Here is a 16,419-nt window from a genome sequence, read left to right as displayed (position 1 = left end):
TTTGATTTTATAAGTGCCTTGAGATGATTTTTGTAAACTTTATTGAATAGAGTCTCAGGTCAGATAAAAGCAGAACATTTTTAACTGACAAAATTAATGGAAGAATCCTTAGGAAGATCAACAGAGGACCGACAGAAGTGCACTAGAGGCTGTATGTATGAAACATGGTAGATTTTACATTTTGGATCTAGAGAAAAGGAACATGTAGACTGTAAGGATATGTGCTAGGCAGATGTCAAGCTACTCCTCAGTGTTGCCAACAGATAGGACCTCAAAACACAGCCTTCTTTGCACACTAACATACATATAAACCATTCACACCTATACAATAGCAGAAAATAATAAACACACAGGGAGAAGACCAAAGAAGAACTACATGAACACAGGGAAATTGAACAAGAAAAGGAAGAGGCTGTGGCAATGCAGAACAAAGTAGTGACAACCAGGGAAACAAGTCCCAGGACGAATGAAGATCCAGCACAGAGAACCTGAGTGAAAAGGGGAGAAGAAAAGAGAAAGGGTGTAAAAAGACGCTTTTATCCAAAGCCACTTACTAGTGAGGTAAAAGGCAAACAGTAATCTAAGTGAAGGAGAAAAAGATTAAAGCCAAGTCCTATCAGAGTGTTTCCATTTCATGAGATACAAGTGTAAGAGCAGAAAGGAAGTTTTTTTATTTGTATTTTTTAAAATAGATGTAAGTCAATGGGAAGGTGCGGAAGAGTTCTGTTTTCCGCAGTTATTTGAATATTAGGAGTGAGTTTGCTGTGTGTGCAGCTCCTTTCACCATCATTGCGCTGAAGAGTTTGCTTGGTGTCTTCGTTCGTTGGCAGACCGCAGTGGACGGGAAGGATTATACACCTGAATGAGGGAGTTGAGGTAAGCAGGAGCTGTTGAGGTGATCACCCTGTGGGCGAGAGACAGAGCTTTGAACCTGATGCGAGCAGCTACAGGAAGCCAGTGTAGAGATCTGAAGAGTGGATCATCTGCAAGGGTTTGATTGTGCATTGTAACCCTATTACCAAAGTATTACAGTAATCGAGATGAGATGTGACCAGAGATCGTACAATGACTTGGGTTGTATATTCCGTGATGTAGCGTCTGATCTTTCTGATGTTGTAGAGGGCAAATCTGCAAGCTCTAAAGACTGAGGAGACGTGGTCCTTAAAGCTCAGTTAGTCGTCGATGATGACCCCCAGATTTCTGGCTGACTTGGTGGGGACAATCACCGTAGGTCCAATGTTGATGCTGATGTTATGTTGTGTTGAAGGATAAGCAGTTACAGATAATGCATGTATAGATGGAGTATATCATAACATATGTCAAAATATGCATCAAGGTCAGTTAACAAAAACACAGAGGTGGACACTAACCTGATAGTAAGCAGAAAACAAATCGTTTACCACTTTAGGAAGTATAATTTCCGAAAGGTTCCCAGACATGCGAAGAGACTCATGAAGAATAAGACCCACGTTAACCCTTGAAGCAGTGTCCTCAGATTCACTTAAACTGGGGAAACACCTGAAGACTAGCACAGACTGTCAAAGTCTGGACAGTTCACACATAAAGACCAACTATTTCACCAACTATTACAGATCTTTAGTCTCTAAGGTCTAGAAGTGACAACCACCAGACAAGAAAAGCAGCAAAATCATGAATGTGAGGACACAGACCATCAAACTATAACTACAAATATATGCTACGTTCAGGTCAAGCTGCAGTTACTGTAGGTCTGTGCCAGTTGTGATGTTATCAGTCATAAATATTAAACAGTTTAAAAATCCTTGTGAGAACCACTGGCAGAGACTGGGTCTTAAGACTAAAGACTAGAATCTTTACACGGGACGCACTTAATAATTGTCTCGGACGACTGTCAGCACCAACTAACCAGGACCAACTATGTCCGACCAGTTGTCACGACTGAATTACTTTTATAATCTGCCATACGGTTGCTAAGTTTGTGCCTGCCTTAAACTGGGCCCCGGGTTGTCACGTACTAGAGACTTCGGTGATCAGTCACAGCAATAACACCACCCAGTGGTTATATTCCACTGTTGGACAGCGGTCAGCACACAGAGAATGTAATGTTGGCCATAGCTTCCTGTGTGTGTGGCAGAGTAGCTGCAGACTGGTCAGACTGGTTGACCGGTGCATGCATGTGTCTGCATTTGCTTTTGTCTACTTCTGCAGGTGTATCTAAAGTGTTGTTTTTATGACTTTGATTTGTTTTTCTTTAAGCAGAATAATGCACTGACTAACACCTCACAGACACATATACATACACAGTGTGTGTCTGTTGGTGTAGTGCACTGTTTGCTCAGTGCCTTGTAAACAGGACAATAGGTGGCAGATGCAAATGTGACGCCTGCTGATTTGACTCTTCGGGCTAAATAGTCAGTGAGCTTTGTGCTGATGAGGAAACACTCATTTGAATGGAAACGAGTTGTCTTTGCTGTCTTGTGCAGCTGCTGGCTACACTCACACAAACAGGCTCTGTCTCCATGAGGTTCTGAATGACAAACTGTGGGAACATGAGGCGCTGACATGTTTGATCTGGGTTACAGGCGAAGAAAGAGAACAAAGTCTTTCTTTTTATAATACATCTGTCAATCCAGAGGAGGTTGACTAAACAGAACACTAATTCACATTCATACATTTCCACACATTCCACACATTTTCCACACAGCTGGTCACTTCTGCTGGTACGGCAGACCAGCTCAGCTAAAGCAGCTGCAGAGGGTCAAAGCCACGCGAGAGACAATGTGTTGGTTTGTTAATCGGGTTAACTGCTAAGAAGCTGAAGTTAGTGCTCGAGATCACTCCAGGTCCCAGCATGTTCTCCCAGCTCACTTCTTGCTCTGAAGCTCAACTGTGAAGTGTCACAACTGTGAAGTGTCACACACACCAAAGGTGAAATGGAGAGAAATGAATTTCAAGTTTCAAGAGTCAGCGGTGAGTCAGCACTGAACTGGGGAAAACTGTCAGGTCTGGGATTCTTTTGCAAAGACCATTGAATTGTCATTTGTCTTTTGTCAAACGTCTAACATTTGTATCCACGAACTTCATGAATGGGACAGTTGTTGTTAAGAAGATTATTGACTTTGACTTTTATTTTATTCAAACCAAGAAAAACCTAAAGCCTTTTGTTCTGTATTTTTGGATTGTGTTCATACACATATTGTTGGGGGAACTGTGGAGCAGGAGCTACAGCAGTCATATTTGGGCAGCAGTGACTCAGTTGGTAGAGTGGACACCCACCAACAATAGGGTTGGAGCTTCATGCCCTGCTCTTCTCATCACATGTCAAAGTGTCCCTGGCCAAGATACTGAACCCCCAACAGCCCATTCCCAGCTGCACAGTGCCGGTCCCAAGCCCGGTAGAGATTGGGGAGGGTTGCATCAGGAAGGCATCCGGCGTAAAAACTGTGCCAAATCAACATGCAGACTAATGATCCTCTGTGGGGACCCTGAACCTACGGAACAAACAAAAAGGACACAACAATTACATATTTTTTTATTACACATATTTAATGCAGGAAACTATAAGTATTTGTATTGGACCCTGATCCAATATTTATATTTGATCAGGACTAGGTTATACATATTTGTTTCTATCTCTCCACATAGTAATAAGAAAATAATCCGTAAGGGACAAATACTACAACTGTCCAAAACCCTGTGCGCCTCCACACACAGCTGACGAGTTCTCTGTTGTGGGATATATGTCAAGCAACATAAAATAAGATTAAGTCACTTGTTACTTTTGCAATCAGATTAGCACAGCATTTTAAATATTCATTTTCTGTTAATCTTTAGAGACATTTGATGTTGGTTATGAAACGTGAGTGTCAAGGGGGCATTGAGTAGGTTTTCACCTCTGCCTTGTTAAGTTTAGTTGAACCAGACTTGGTTCTTTTCCCTCCCATTGGTACAGTTCTACTGGTTTACAAACCAAGGGGGAAAATGTGCCAAGTTTAAAAATTGGTAAACTGATTAATACCAGAGTAAACAAATGTTATGTTTGCCCACAGAGGCAGAGAGTCATTCACACCTACAGGAAATTCAGAGCCACCAATTAACCTAACTGACTTTGGATTGTGGCAAGAAACCAGACTATCTATGCAAGAACAAGGAGAGTATGCAAAACTCCACAAAGGAAAGCCGCAGCAAAATTTAAGCCATGACCGTCCTGTTGTGAAATAACCACTCCACCACAACAGCGGAGATGTGCACACTGGCCATTGTGGTGTTTAAGGCTGGAAAACTCCAGTTAATATATTATATCCTCATCTGGTCACTTTTATTCGATACATGTTTCCTTCGAGTAACATTATTAGGAAATATGGAATAAATTTGCATTGCTACACCGACGACACCCTGCTATATTCATTTATGAAAAGTGACAAGCGTGCCTCAAACACACCCTGGATGTCCTTTAATTTCCTACTTCTAAATTCAGGCAAACCTGAGTTTTAGTCTGAAGTTAGTTTTGGCCTCCAGTACTACTGTGAGGAAGCTTGGAGTTATTTATGACTGGGATACTGGAAAACTGTGACTCCCACTTATACTGAGGCTTTACTGTATGTGTAAGTCTGGTACCAAAGAAGGTGTGATGGTGATGGTAATCATCATTACTAAGAATGTTGTAGATTCTGGTGCAGCTGGTGCACAAGTCTTATGAAAACTGAAGCTTCAGAATAAATAAGATATGAAAACAAACTCAGCCTATTGTTGTTGAATTCTCTGTCTCTCGGCTCAGGTTCCAGGTTATTGTTTCCTCAGTTGTGAGTCAGTGAACCTCAACTATAACCATAGTTTGCATTTACAGTTTATATTTAGCTGGCAGCCTGATGCCCAGAGAGTGTTAGTACGTCTGTCTGCCACTTTGAATAGGGCTGTATTTACGGGTGAACGGACGGGCCCTGAAATGCAAACTAAGGCTTTTGAATATCAACAGCATGGTAGCATGGCTGAGTGATTGCTAATATTAGGAGCGTGCTGGCGTTTCACGTGAGTTTAATGGTGCATAACAGTTTAGCCAAAAAGGCTTGAACATTTTTAGGTGCAACACATGCACAAACTCAAAATTACCATCTGTGATCATCAAGCATTCACTTTACTGTTGAAAATACATTTTTTATGAAAACTTTGCCTGCACAACATCATTGTAATTTCAAGGCAACATAGTTATCACGAGTTATCAGAATCCACTGATTCTGGATGATTATGAGATAAGGTGTTTTTCTCAATTTGTGATTTTGGATGGCAGGACCTAAGTTCTTTGACAAAGGCATGGAGGTGAGCTTGGTCGAGTCCTTGCTTGGAGGCCAGCGGCGGAGGCTGAAATCCTCCGGGAGAGTGTCGGCCAAGCTCAGGTCCTGGACCGACATCAGCCAAACTGGGGACAGGAACAGGACGGGCGTCGGCCAACCCAACAGATTGAAGCCGAACTGAAGTTAAGATCCAGGATCATGTCAAACGTATGTACATTTAAATAGTTCCAAGACGGTGGTTCAGATCTATTGTTGTCTATTAAAAAAAAAAAAAAATGCAGTTTGCAAACAAATTCTATGTTTTGTAAAACAAATCTCAGCTTATAAAATGTATCTTGATGTTATGTCATTCAAACATTTAATGCTAATCAGCTGAATATCAAAAGGTCCAGATGTTGTCAACTACCCTGTAAAAGTTGTTGCTTAGTCAAATAGACCAGCTGATTTCGCCTTCCTACCTTGGAACGTGTTGAGAACACTATGACTTAACAGCACTGCTGCTGATTGCTGCAAGTGTTTGGAACTATTTGAAGCCTCCGTCGTCTGCTGTTAATGGACAAAAATGATCCTTGACGATGACGTCACTCTCTGGGTTAGAATCCAGAATTGCCTCAAATGATAGGTTTAGTGTTTTGGACAAAAAAGTGACAATTTTCTCACCGGTATTTGAAAGTTTGAGAGCTGGCTGATGAGAGTAAAAAAGATTACAACACGATGTTATGGTGGCTACCACAAAATATTTATTTTTTCAATCTAATCAGTTTCAAAAATCAATATTTCAATACAATACAATTCAATCACTGAATTCTATGGGGCAGAATTAAATCACAAGGCCTTACACATCATTAAAAGTAATAAGTTGCTGATAGATTTAGCTTTTCCTATAGAAACATATAGATCATCAGCTGTATTTGAAACTGGCCAGAGTGTCACACGACCTGTTTTTTTTTTTCGACCCTCTGCTGTTTTAACTCTTTCATCTGTAGAGCTGTGTTACAAACCAGACAGATATACAACAATTTATACAATGCAACTTTCGGTTTGATTCTATTCTATTAGGCATATGAGACAAAGCAAGCTCACAGTTATGTCCGGATGAACTTTGACCACTCGACTGGGTCATTGTGTGAGAGAAAGGATAGTGAGACAGATAGACAAAGTAACAGGGATACAGGGTGAGAGAGCGACAGAGAAAAGACAGGAAGAGAGAGATCAGTCTGATGACCTCCGGCTGACTTGTGTCCCTGTTGGTCACTGTGGTGATGGTCACAGAGGTCATGTGGTTAGATATCCACTCACATGTCCTCACTGTCTCGGACACTTTCCTTTTTATTGTTTTACTCTCTGCAGATGACTGCTGGATCCACTGCAGTTTGCTACAATGTGTGTGTCTGTGTGGTCTATCTTAACTTTTGTGATGATGGACAAGCTGCAGGCTGGCAGCTGGCACATACAGAGACCACACACATTTTCTCTCGCTTTCTCCAGCTCTTCTGTCATTGATCACAAGCAATAACTCAACATAATGGTAGCTGTAGTCTATAAACCCTTGTGTCAAGTCAAATTGTACAGACAAATACTGGTCATTGACAATTGAAGATATATTTCCTGTAAAATTTTGCCATTTTAGCTTTGTTTAGGACAAATTCAAATATCCCAACCTAAATGATCATATACACTGTTGGATGCATTATAAAAGCTGGATACCAGATATACATTGATCCCAGTCACATGGCTTAATTGCCTAAATGGCACATAAGCCAAAAAAGCTTCCGGGTTTGCTTCTACATTGTAGAGCCTTTTACCAAAAGCTTTGAGCCTCATGGGGATTTTATTGTTGCAGCACCACAAGTGGCCACTAGGATAAAACTGTCTGAAGGACTGAGGGGAGGCACCGACTTCAGCTCTCATAACTGCGTAGACCTGTGATCTAAGTGATGATGTGTGGGCCTATCCAAGCCCGTTCTACACATGCCTTTATTGGTACATACCTTTTAATCAAATCTCTCTGCTTGGGAACAAGGGTAGTATTTTCTTACAGTACTTTCACAGGCTGCCATGGTCAAGCTGGGAGACATGAAGGCAATTTCATAAGAGTTAGAATAGATTCTGGGGAAGGTGAAGTCTGTTAACCCTGGGATATGTGTTTCACCTTAATCTGAACCTAACCTAACCTTTACTCTAACATTAACCCGTTTAACAGATTAAGGTTTCTCAAACCTTAACCAATGAACTAGTCTCCAACCTTGGAACCTCATGTTTACATTTTCCAAAGGTTATCAACAAAGATGGCAGCAGCATCTAATAAACTTGTAATGATATGTCGAATCACTAATGCTGTAATTTACTCATGTACTCTCTCACATAAACATTAACCCTTACAGATGATCATAAATAATCTATGTGAAATAACTACAGTGCCTTGCTAAAGTATTCACACCCCTTGAAATTTTCTACATTTTGTCACGTTACAACCACAAATGTTAATGTATTTTATTAGGACTTTATGTGAAGTGAAAGGAAAATGATAAATAGTTTTTACTTTTTTTAGTAAATAAATATCTGAAACGTGTGGCATGTATTTGTATTCAGCTCCTTTTACTTCACTAACTAACTTAAAATCCAGTGGAACCAATTGTCAGAAGTCACCTAATTAGTAAGTAGAGTCCACCTGTGTGTAATTTAATCTCAGTATAAATACAGTTGTTCCGTGAAGCTCTCAGAGGTTTGTTAGAGAACATTAGTGAACAAACAGCATTATGAAGTGAACACACCAGTCAGGTCAAAGTTATTGTGGAGAAGTTGTGGAGAAGTTTAAAGGAGCATTAGGTTCTAAAGAATATCCTAAGCTTTGAACATCTCACGAAGCACTGTACCATCTATCATCCGAAAAGGGCCAAGACATGGCCGTCCACCTAAACTGACATCAGAGAAGCAGCCAAGAGGCCCATGGTAACTCTGAAGGAGCTGCAGACATCCACAGCTCAGGTGGGACAATCTGTCCACAGGACAACTCTTAGTCGTGCACTCCACAAATTTGGCCTCTATGGAAGGAGTGGCAAGAAGAAAACCATTGTTGAAAGAAACCCATTTGAAATGTTACTTTTACCTTTTCATCTTTGCTTACTTTCTCTTTCCTGACCTCTGTTTAGAATGTTTATTGGTTGTCATTGAGCACATTTGCGTTTCAGTCTCTACATTTTTACCCATCCCCCCCAGGGAGGGCAGTGGGCTGCTGCAGGCACCCGTTCAGTGAGCTGGTAATGATTATCTCCCTTGGATTTGATCCCAGCCTGATGCTCTACCTGTTACAGTCCAGTCCCCATCTTTAGTTTCCCAGCTTTATTTCCTGTCCTTGGCTTTTGTTTTGTTGCTCCTCCTGTGCCTCTTCCTGTTAGCCTGTTTGGTTTCTTTACCTTCCTCATTTGTCCTGATTTGTTTCCCTGTCTTTTTATATCCAGCTCCCCCGACTGTTCTTTGCCAGTTCATTTCTCTTCTATACCTGTTATATTCTGTTCATGCTGCTGGATTGTCCCCGTTTGGACACTCACCTCCCTGCTCTGCCTGTTCCCTATTTTTGGACTCCATCAAGTTTTGGTCTGTGGTTTAGTTTTCCCTTCGTTACGTTTTTGCCTCAGTTTATCCTCAGCCTGTTTGTTTTTATCCTGCTCCCTGTATTAGTTTCTCCTGTTAATTTCCCTTTGCCTTAAGTTCAGTTTGATTATGATTTATTCCTGTCTGTCTGTTCCTGTTTAGTTCTGTTCATTTGTCCCTTTACCTGTGCGTTTAATATTAGTTAAAATTGTGTCTGGCCGCTGTCTGTACCCTACATTGGTTCTGCGAAGTCCTGTTTGTCTTGTATGTGTGCACCCTGTTGGTTGATTAGCTGTCCTGTGTGGGGTTTTCCCTGTACATGTATAGCCTGTTTTTGTTGCTCCCCTGGCACAGTCCCCAGTCTAAGTTGTCCTCCCCGTTTGGGTATTTAAGTTTATCTTTTTTGTATCTGTTTTTGTTTGTTCTGTAAGTTCTTTATCCTCCTTGTGGAGTGATTTAGTTCAACCTTCCAAATTCTTTAATAAATACCCCCTTTCTTTGTACCTCCTCTATCCATCTCCTTACTTGGGTCCTTGCAAATGACTTGTACAGACCGTAACACTACCTATAGATCCACCAACCAGATACAACTGACACCAAGTTCTGAGGTCGCAGTAATCATCTTAGTCAAAACAGTGTTTAAGCTCAATCCCATTTAACTTAATGAAAGGTGGCGGCTGATGTACTGTTAAATGTAACTTGAACATAACAAAACATTTTAGGGGTGAAAGGTGGGTGTACAAACCTGAGTTTGACATGTGACATTTTGGTTAAAGTTGGACAAAGATTATGGTGAACACGTGTGTATGAACACATTTTTGGGGCAGTTTCGTTGTACAGTAAAACAAGGGTTAAAAAGTATGCAGTCCTGTAGCTTTGGTGATATCATATATAAATAAACTTTGGTTCTGACTGTGGGACACAGTTACACATGTACACGGAAACACTGTCATTATACATATACACCAATAAGTAGTCAGTAAAAGACAGCGACGTCCAACTTGTAGTCACCCAACACACATACACACAAAGTCATTACTATCTTATGCACATTGCCTAGATGAAATAGGAAGACAGGGGAGCTAATTGGACATTATGAATGACTGCCTCATTCGCACACTGAGCGTGAAAAAAAACCACACGAGTCCATATGTCATTTGTTCTTGCAGGATATTACTGGTGGTACTCACATGTTATTGTTAGGGAGGCTCAGCGTAGGCATTAAAGCATGACAGAGAAGCTTGGTGACGTAAAGTGCAAGAAGGTTGGAGTTGAAGAACGACAATGGACTTTACAGCAGACTGACATTCAAATCCAGTGTAAAAGTCGAATTAATTTTGTATAAATTGGGTTTTTACTATTATAACCATGACAACAGAGGCTCTGCGATATAAAGGAATAGTTGTTCATTACTTTTTACAAGCGCTGCCGCCTCACAGCCCGGCCGGCCATGGCCTTGTCTGTTTGTGAATTTCTCTCTGTGGCTCTGCGATAGAATGGCGACCTGTCCAAGGTGTAGCCCGCCTCTCGCCCGATGACACAAGTGGTGACAGACAATGGATGGATGGATTTTTTTACAAATAAGAGAAGACATTTGTACCTCACTGTCACTAAAGTGTGATATTCCAAAAACGATAACCAAGCATTTAACATGGTTTCCGTGAAAACAAAGTCCCACATACCATTGCTGCTTCTATGACTTAATAATGGTCATTTAAATTAGAAAACAGTTTGCGCGAACACACACACATAGACTGACGGAAAAGGATATGCAAATGATGGCATGACAACCTCCATCAGTATGGAAAAGGTGAAGCTACATCACAGTGTGTCAATGGGATGGGGGAGGTATGGAGTCTGTTTACCTGTGCCCTCTAAACCTTTTGCTAAAAATAGTTTAAATCATTCAAATTTCGTGGACATGGAAAGGGATGAAGAGGATGAACTAGAAGAGAAAATAAATTACAGTATTTGCAGAAACTAATAGCAATACATTAACAGATTTCCAATGGCTCATTGTAAAGTCTGACAATTCACAAGCCAGGAAACTGCCAAAGTAAAGTCAAACTCACGAAGGTAGCACTCCTCTGTAAACCCGAATGGCAGCAGCACTGACCTACAGTACTGTCATTTTCAGGATTATCAGAACAAAGCTTTCAAATTACCAACAGAAAGGCAATGAAAATCTCAAAACATGGCATCCATGTCCCTCTAACCGTTAACACAGCACGATGTCAACTTCATTATCTCTGTACTGTAACACTGAGTCAGTGCATTAAAAAATGTAATTTATGGTAGTCCTTTTGATGTCACATATTCTTTTCTGTGTGTGTGTGTGTGTGTTTGTGTGTGTACCTACACATGAATGGCAGAAACACAATGAGAGCAAATGAAAGAAATAAATACAATGAGACGCAGAAATTGAGAGAGGAAGAAAATTGATATTTACACTCACTGGATCTTTTCAGTAATTCAGATGCCAAACATTCTTTTATTTTTATGTCATAGGTAATTATATTACTGTGTATATGCTTTGTGTGTGTGTGTGTGTGTGTGTGTTACACAGCAGTTAAACACAAGCAGTAAAATGTGAGCTACACATAATCCAACACAAATATATTATTGAGAAACACTAAACCCAACTCATTTATAAAATATATGAAAACCCAGTGTGATGCTGTTTATTAGTCTCTGAATTATAAGACAGTTCCAATATTACACATATTCAATGATGAAGTTACATGAAACTTGTTTTATATTACACAGCTATAATATTACCATATACAGTAGGCTGCTGTAAAGTGGAATATGAAAATAATTAGAGTGAAGCCAAACACACTCACAGTAGGCTGTAAATCCTAAAGCCCCATTCACAGATGTTGTATGTGTGTGTTTGTATGTGTGTTACTGATTTACAGCCTCTGACATGTCAGAAGAAAGGGAAATTGAAGTCTAAGACTGAAACACACACACACACACACGCAGCAGCTGTTGCTCTAATTAGCCCTGCCATGCTGAACACACTAATCACCATTACCTTGCTCTCTCTGCTAATTCAAAGATCAATTAAATTTTATGGATTCTTTATTGGAATTATAATTCACACAATATCCCGCCTCTTGGCCTTGATTGACAGATTTAGCCACCTGTTAGTGATTTGCACATTTCTATGGGGTTAATCATGCATTTGTCAGCAGTATTTCATCACATTCCACATTTCAGATGTCAAATTTCTGAAGTTCGATTTGTGTGTGAAGTTTTTCAGCGGCAGAATTTGTTAAAGTTAGTTGCGAAGTTACAACGAAGTTTTATAATTCACCGAGACGAATCAACAACAATCATAAAAACTTCCAAGTCGCATAATACAACAAGTAAAATTTGCAGCTGCCAAACATAACACAACATAACAAAATGCAAAATGTGTTTAGAAACACCTGTGGGGTTGTATGTCAACTAGAGGCGTTTATTGATGCTTGGTGTGAGGGGGATTGGAGGGGTCTACTAGCTGCACTGTAAAAAAAAAAAACGTAAAAATGAAAGCAGTCAAACAAACGGTAAAATTAAAAACAATGCAATTTACAGTTCAATGCTTACATTTTCATTTATATAACCCTTTATTTCCATGTATGTATTTCTGTATTAATTTGTGTGAATCCAAGATAATTTTGAATATCCAAAATTATTAAATATGTAAAATCTCCTTCAAACTGGCAGCAACATATTTCAAGATATTTTTTGTCTTTCTATGTGAATAATAAGATACACAAAAATTGGATAAACTGGTGCAATAGCAGTACTAGGATGGACAGTACTAGGACTCAGCTCCGAGCTTAGCTTAAGCTCTGGGATACCTGGCTACCGCAAGTCCACACAAATACAGAGAAGAAGGCATCTTGAAAAACAGCTCAGGTTTTTTTTCTTTATTGACATCCCACACAGATCTGGTCCAAATAATCATTTTGCAGACAGATGGAAAATAATCCAGGTAACTAGTGGACCAACCAAGTAAACTCAAAAGTGGTGTGTTTAGTTTGCAAAATACAAATATGTTTGAATAATAATAATATAATGTGTTAAATATATGTTAAATCATTCATTCTTGTTTGTTGTAAATAAGTGAAAGAAGCATCTGTTCATCCAATGAGAATGAAGTGCCTTAAAACAATGATTCACCACTGCGCATGCTCAACACCCCTATAGATATGTGGATCCAAGAAGCAGAAATTTATGTTTTATGAGGAAGTGGCGTATTACTATGCTGCATTTCATTGAAAAATGCAGCACAGTATAAATTTAAAAAGTTGATCTGAATTTAAGTACAAATGAGGTATAAACAACTAATCGATCTCACCTGACCACAAACTTTGTCAGGAAAGAAAAAAATATTTGATGCACTTGTGCTTTGGTTATTGCCTCTCATTATTGGTTTTGTTCCAGAGCATGAACGTGCTTGTCGTGACATTTTGCATTTCAAGGACCAATGGAGCTTGTTGTAGCCTCTGTGCATTCTGATGAATCCATATCAGTGGTGTCCTCTTCCTCAGGAACGCAGGCTCTACATGTTTTGCTACTATTCCTGCACTACTCATGGCTGATCACCTGGACCAGGTATGTTCAGTCAGTTTTAAGCTTGAAGATAACAGTCCCCCCCACCTCCACCCTCATACACACACACACACACACACACACACACACACACACACACTTGAACACACCTGATGCAGGTGATTAGCAGTGGGGAATTCAGGGATAGTTGGAAAACAAGCAGAGCAGAAATCCACTGATGTCTATAATATCTTGAATTATGAACACTTTTTTCAAACTTCAATCTGGACAATGAGTTTTAAAGCAATTTGCAAACCATATCAATTGGTGACAAATAAAATGTTTTTCAGACTGATAATAAGCTCATGCTGCACCCATACTGTCTACATTCTTTGCTGAACCTGAGCGATACTCATCAGAATTCATGAAGATCTCTAGGTGCAAAGGCGGGGCAGCTGGAAGAGAAATAAGACATGTCGACAATTCCATATCTGTGTTGTTTTTAAATAAAACTTCCATCCTCATTCTCTGGAGATAAAGACAGATTGAATAACCTTTGAGCTTTAATTTTTTGTTAAAACATTGTCTTATAGTTAACCTTCTGTTTCCACAGGATGACACTTACATACCAGAAGAGCTTACGTCCTAAAGTCTTTTTTTGATTTTTTTTCAAGTTACCCACCTGAACAAAACTCATAAAGTTGTAACGGTTAAGCAATATATGGTGATTTACTGATAAAATACTTATATTTCTGGAAAAGTCAGAATACTCTGACTGATGCTGATGAGTTATTTTGGGGAAACTGCAGGGGAGATTTTATGGGTCTTGTGCAACAGCTTTACTCAAGGGCCCGTTTTTTTATAAGAGACCTACAGAAACAAGATCAAATGAGTAATGCTGGATCTTCTAATCCTCGATCATTATCTGGTTATATGAATTCTTAAATAACTAATTTGAGAGTTAGATCACAAACACTGGATTTCATCATCTGGGATAAGTTTGTGCTCTCATAGTTGTTGACTAGAGCTTCTGCAGGAGATATTTCCTAAAGTATGGTATTAAGCTGTTATTTTTGGCACAATTCATCACAAGTGTCTGCATTACATAGGCTTAAATTAGACGGAAAAAAATGTAAACAAATGTCCAAATGTTTCTTTGTGTTCCCAGAATGGGGTTTTCCCTCTCCACTGGAGAAAGTGTAAAGCAGGAAGTCTCAGTGGTAAATGACAGCGCACAAAAACACTTTTACCACATGGACAACTGTGACTGAATCAGTTGTTACCAACCTATGACTACTTTGTAGTGGAGTGGTCCTGCTCCAAGAGTATTAAAATAGCTACTATTATAAAGGCAGTACAATGTATATTGTATCACACTATTTTGGAATTGTTTTTCATAGCCTATGGGTCTTTTGGTCATTTTGTTGTGTAAAACTTTGTGTAAAAATTTGAAAAACTAATGTTCCATTCTAGTACTTTTTTTTCTCAAAGAGTCAAGATTGTAATGTTTGTAAAAAAAAAAAAAAAAAAAGGGAAGTCAAATTATTGTTGCATGTTTTCTGTGCTTTAATGTAAATTTGTGAGTCTTTTGTAATGTTATACTTTCTAGTGCAGTTGTCCAAAACAAATCTAATTAAGACAAAATGACATATTGGGAAAACTACCTAAAACCATATTAGTTTATTCAACAACAGTAATTTTACGAAAATGCTAATAAATTAAATTAATTTTTTATCCACAACTATATGTAGTGTTTGAAGGACATCTTCAAGACATACTATATTTACTTGAATAGATTAGATGCATCAAAGGTGCTATGATGAAATCATGTTCATTGAACATTTAATTTTTTTAATGTAGGAGCATGATCCCACTTTAACAAACATATTTTTAAAGTTAACCAGCAGAGCTGTCATTGTAAGCCAGAGTAGCCAATCATGCTCAAACCAACATGGTGACACAGCCAATAGCCAATATTTGTTTCACCATTGAGATGGACCGACATTCAACTAGAATCTCCAACAGCCACATACTGCTACAAGACAGACGGGGAGCAAACTCTGCATATGGATTATGATATACTTTATATAGGCCTAAAAGAAAATGGCTGGACAGACATCGAGATGATGTTACATTTAGATTCATGTTGAAATTCACATCCAGAATGTAAAAACACACAAATATAAAATATTAATTTAAAAAATATACTAAAAATATATATTTTATGGTAAAATATAACCTATTTACCTTGAAATCACAAAGAAAACTAAATAGACTGTATATTTCTGTACAAAAATTGGATATAAATATAAATTTCCAATGACTTCCCTACATCTTATTTTAGAAATGTTAGGTCTTTTATTTTTACCATGTGGGCTTTGAAAAGACAGGGTAATTCTGGTTGATGACGTTACAGTATGTCACCATGATGAGGGGACAGGTTTTCTGCTGTTTAGTTTGTTAAGCAGCCGCGACGCTCTAATGAATTCTTTTTAAGTGTTTAAGTGTTACATCAGATTAACGCCAGTTAAAAATTTAGTGAGGAAAATCCTCCATTTACTGTCTTGATCTGAGCTGGATGCCGTTTGACTGCCGCACAACTCTCCCAACATAAACTGTGCCAAATAACACTGCAACACTGTCTGACAAATTAACTGCAAAGACTTTCTATTAACACGTAAAATAAAATAAAGAATTTTTCTTCCAGAATTTCTGATCTTAGAGCACAGCAACCAGTTTGAGCGACTACAGTGGGGCTACTGTAGCCTAATTTGCATATTGTAGTTGCAAAGAGCTTTTCTTGCTTTAACCTGGCTGGACAAGACTAGAGTAAAACTTTAGTCTACACATGTGGTGCTTCATAAATTAAACAATATGCTGCACTGGAACATTATCCATCTGCTGCATTACATTCCCTACAAAAACATAGTTGCAATTGCAATATAATTTTTATTAGACAGGGTTGATGTTTAGTACTATAGAATACAAACAAGATGGTACAAGTACAAAT

This window comes from Channa argus, chromosome 15, assembly GCF_033026475.1.
Source record: "Channa argus isolate prfri chromosome 15, Channa argus male v1.0, whole genome shotgun sequence".
Taxonomy (NCBI): domain Eukaryota; kingdom Metazoa; phylum Chordata; class Actinopteri; order Anabantiformes; family Channidae; genus Channa; species Channa argus.
Note: the sequence above shows the minus strand (reverse complement) of the source record.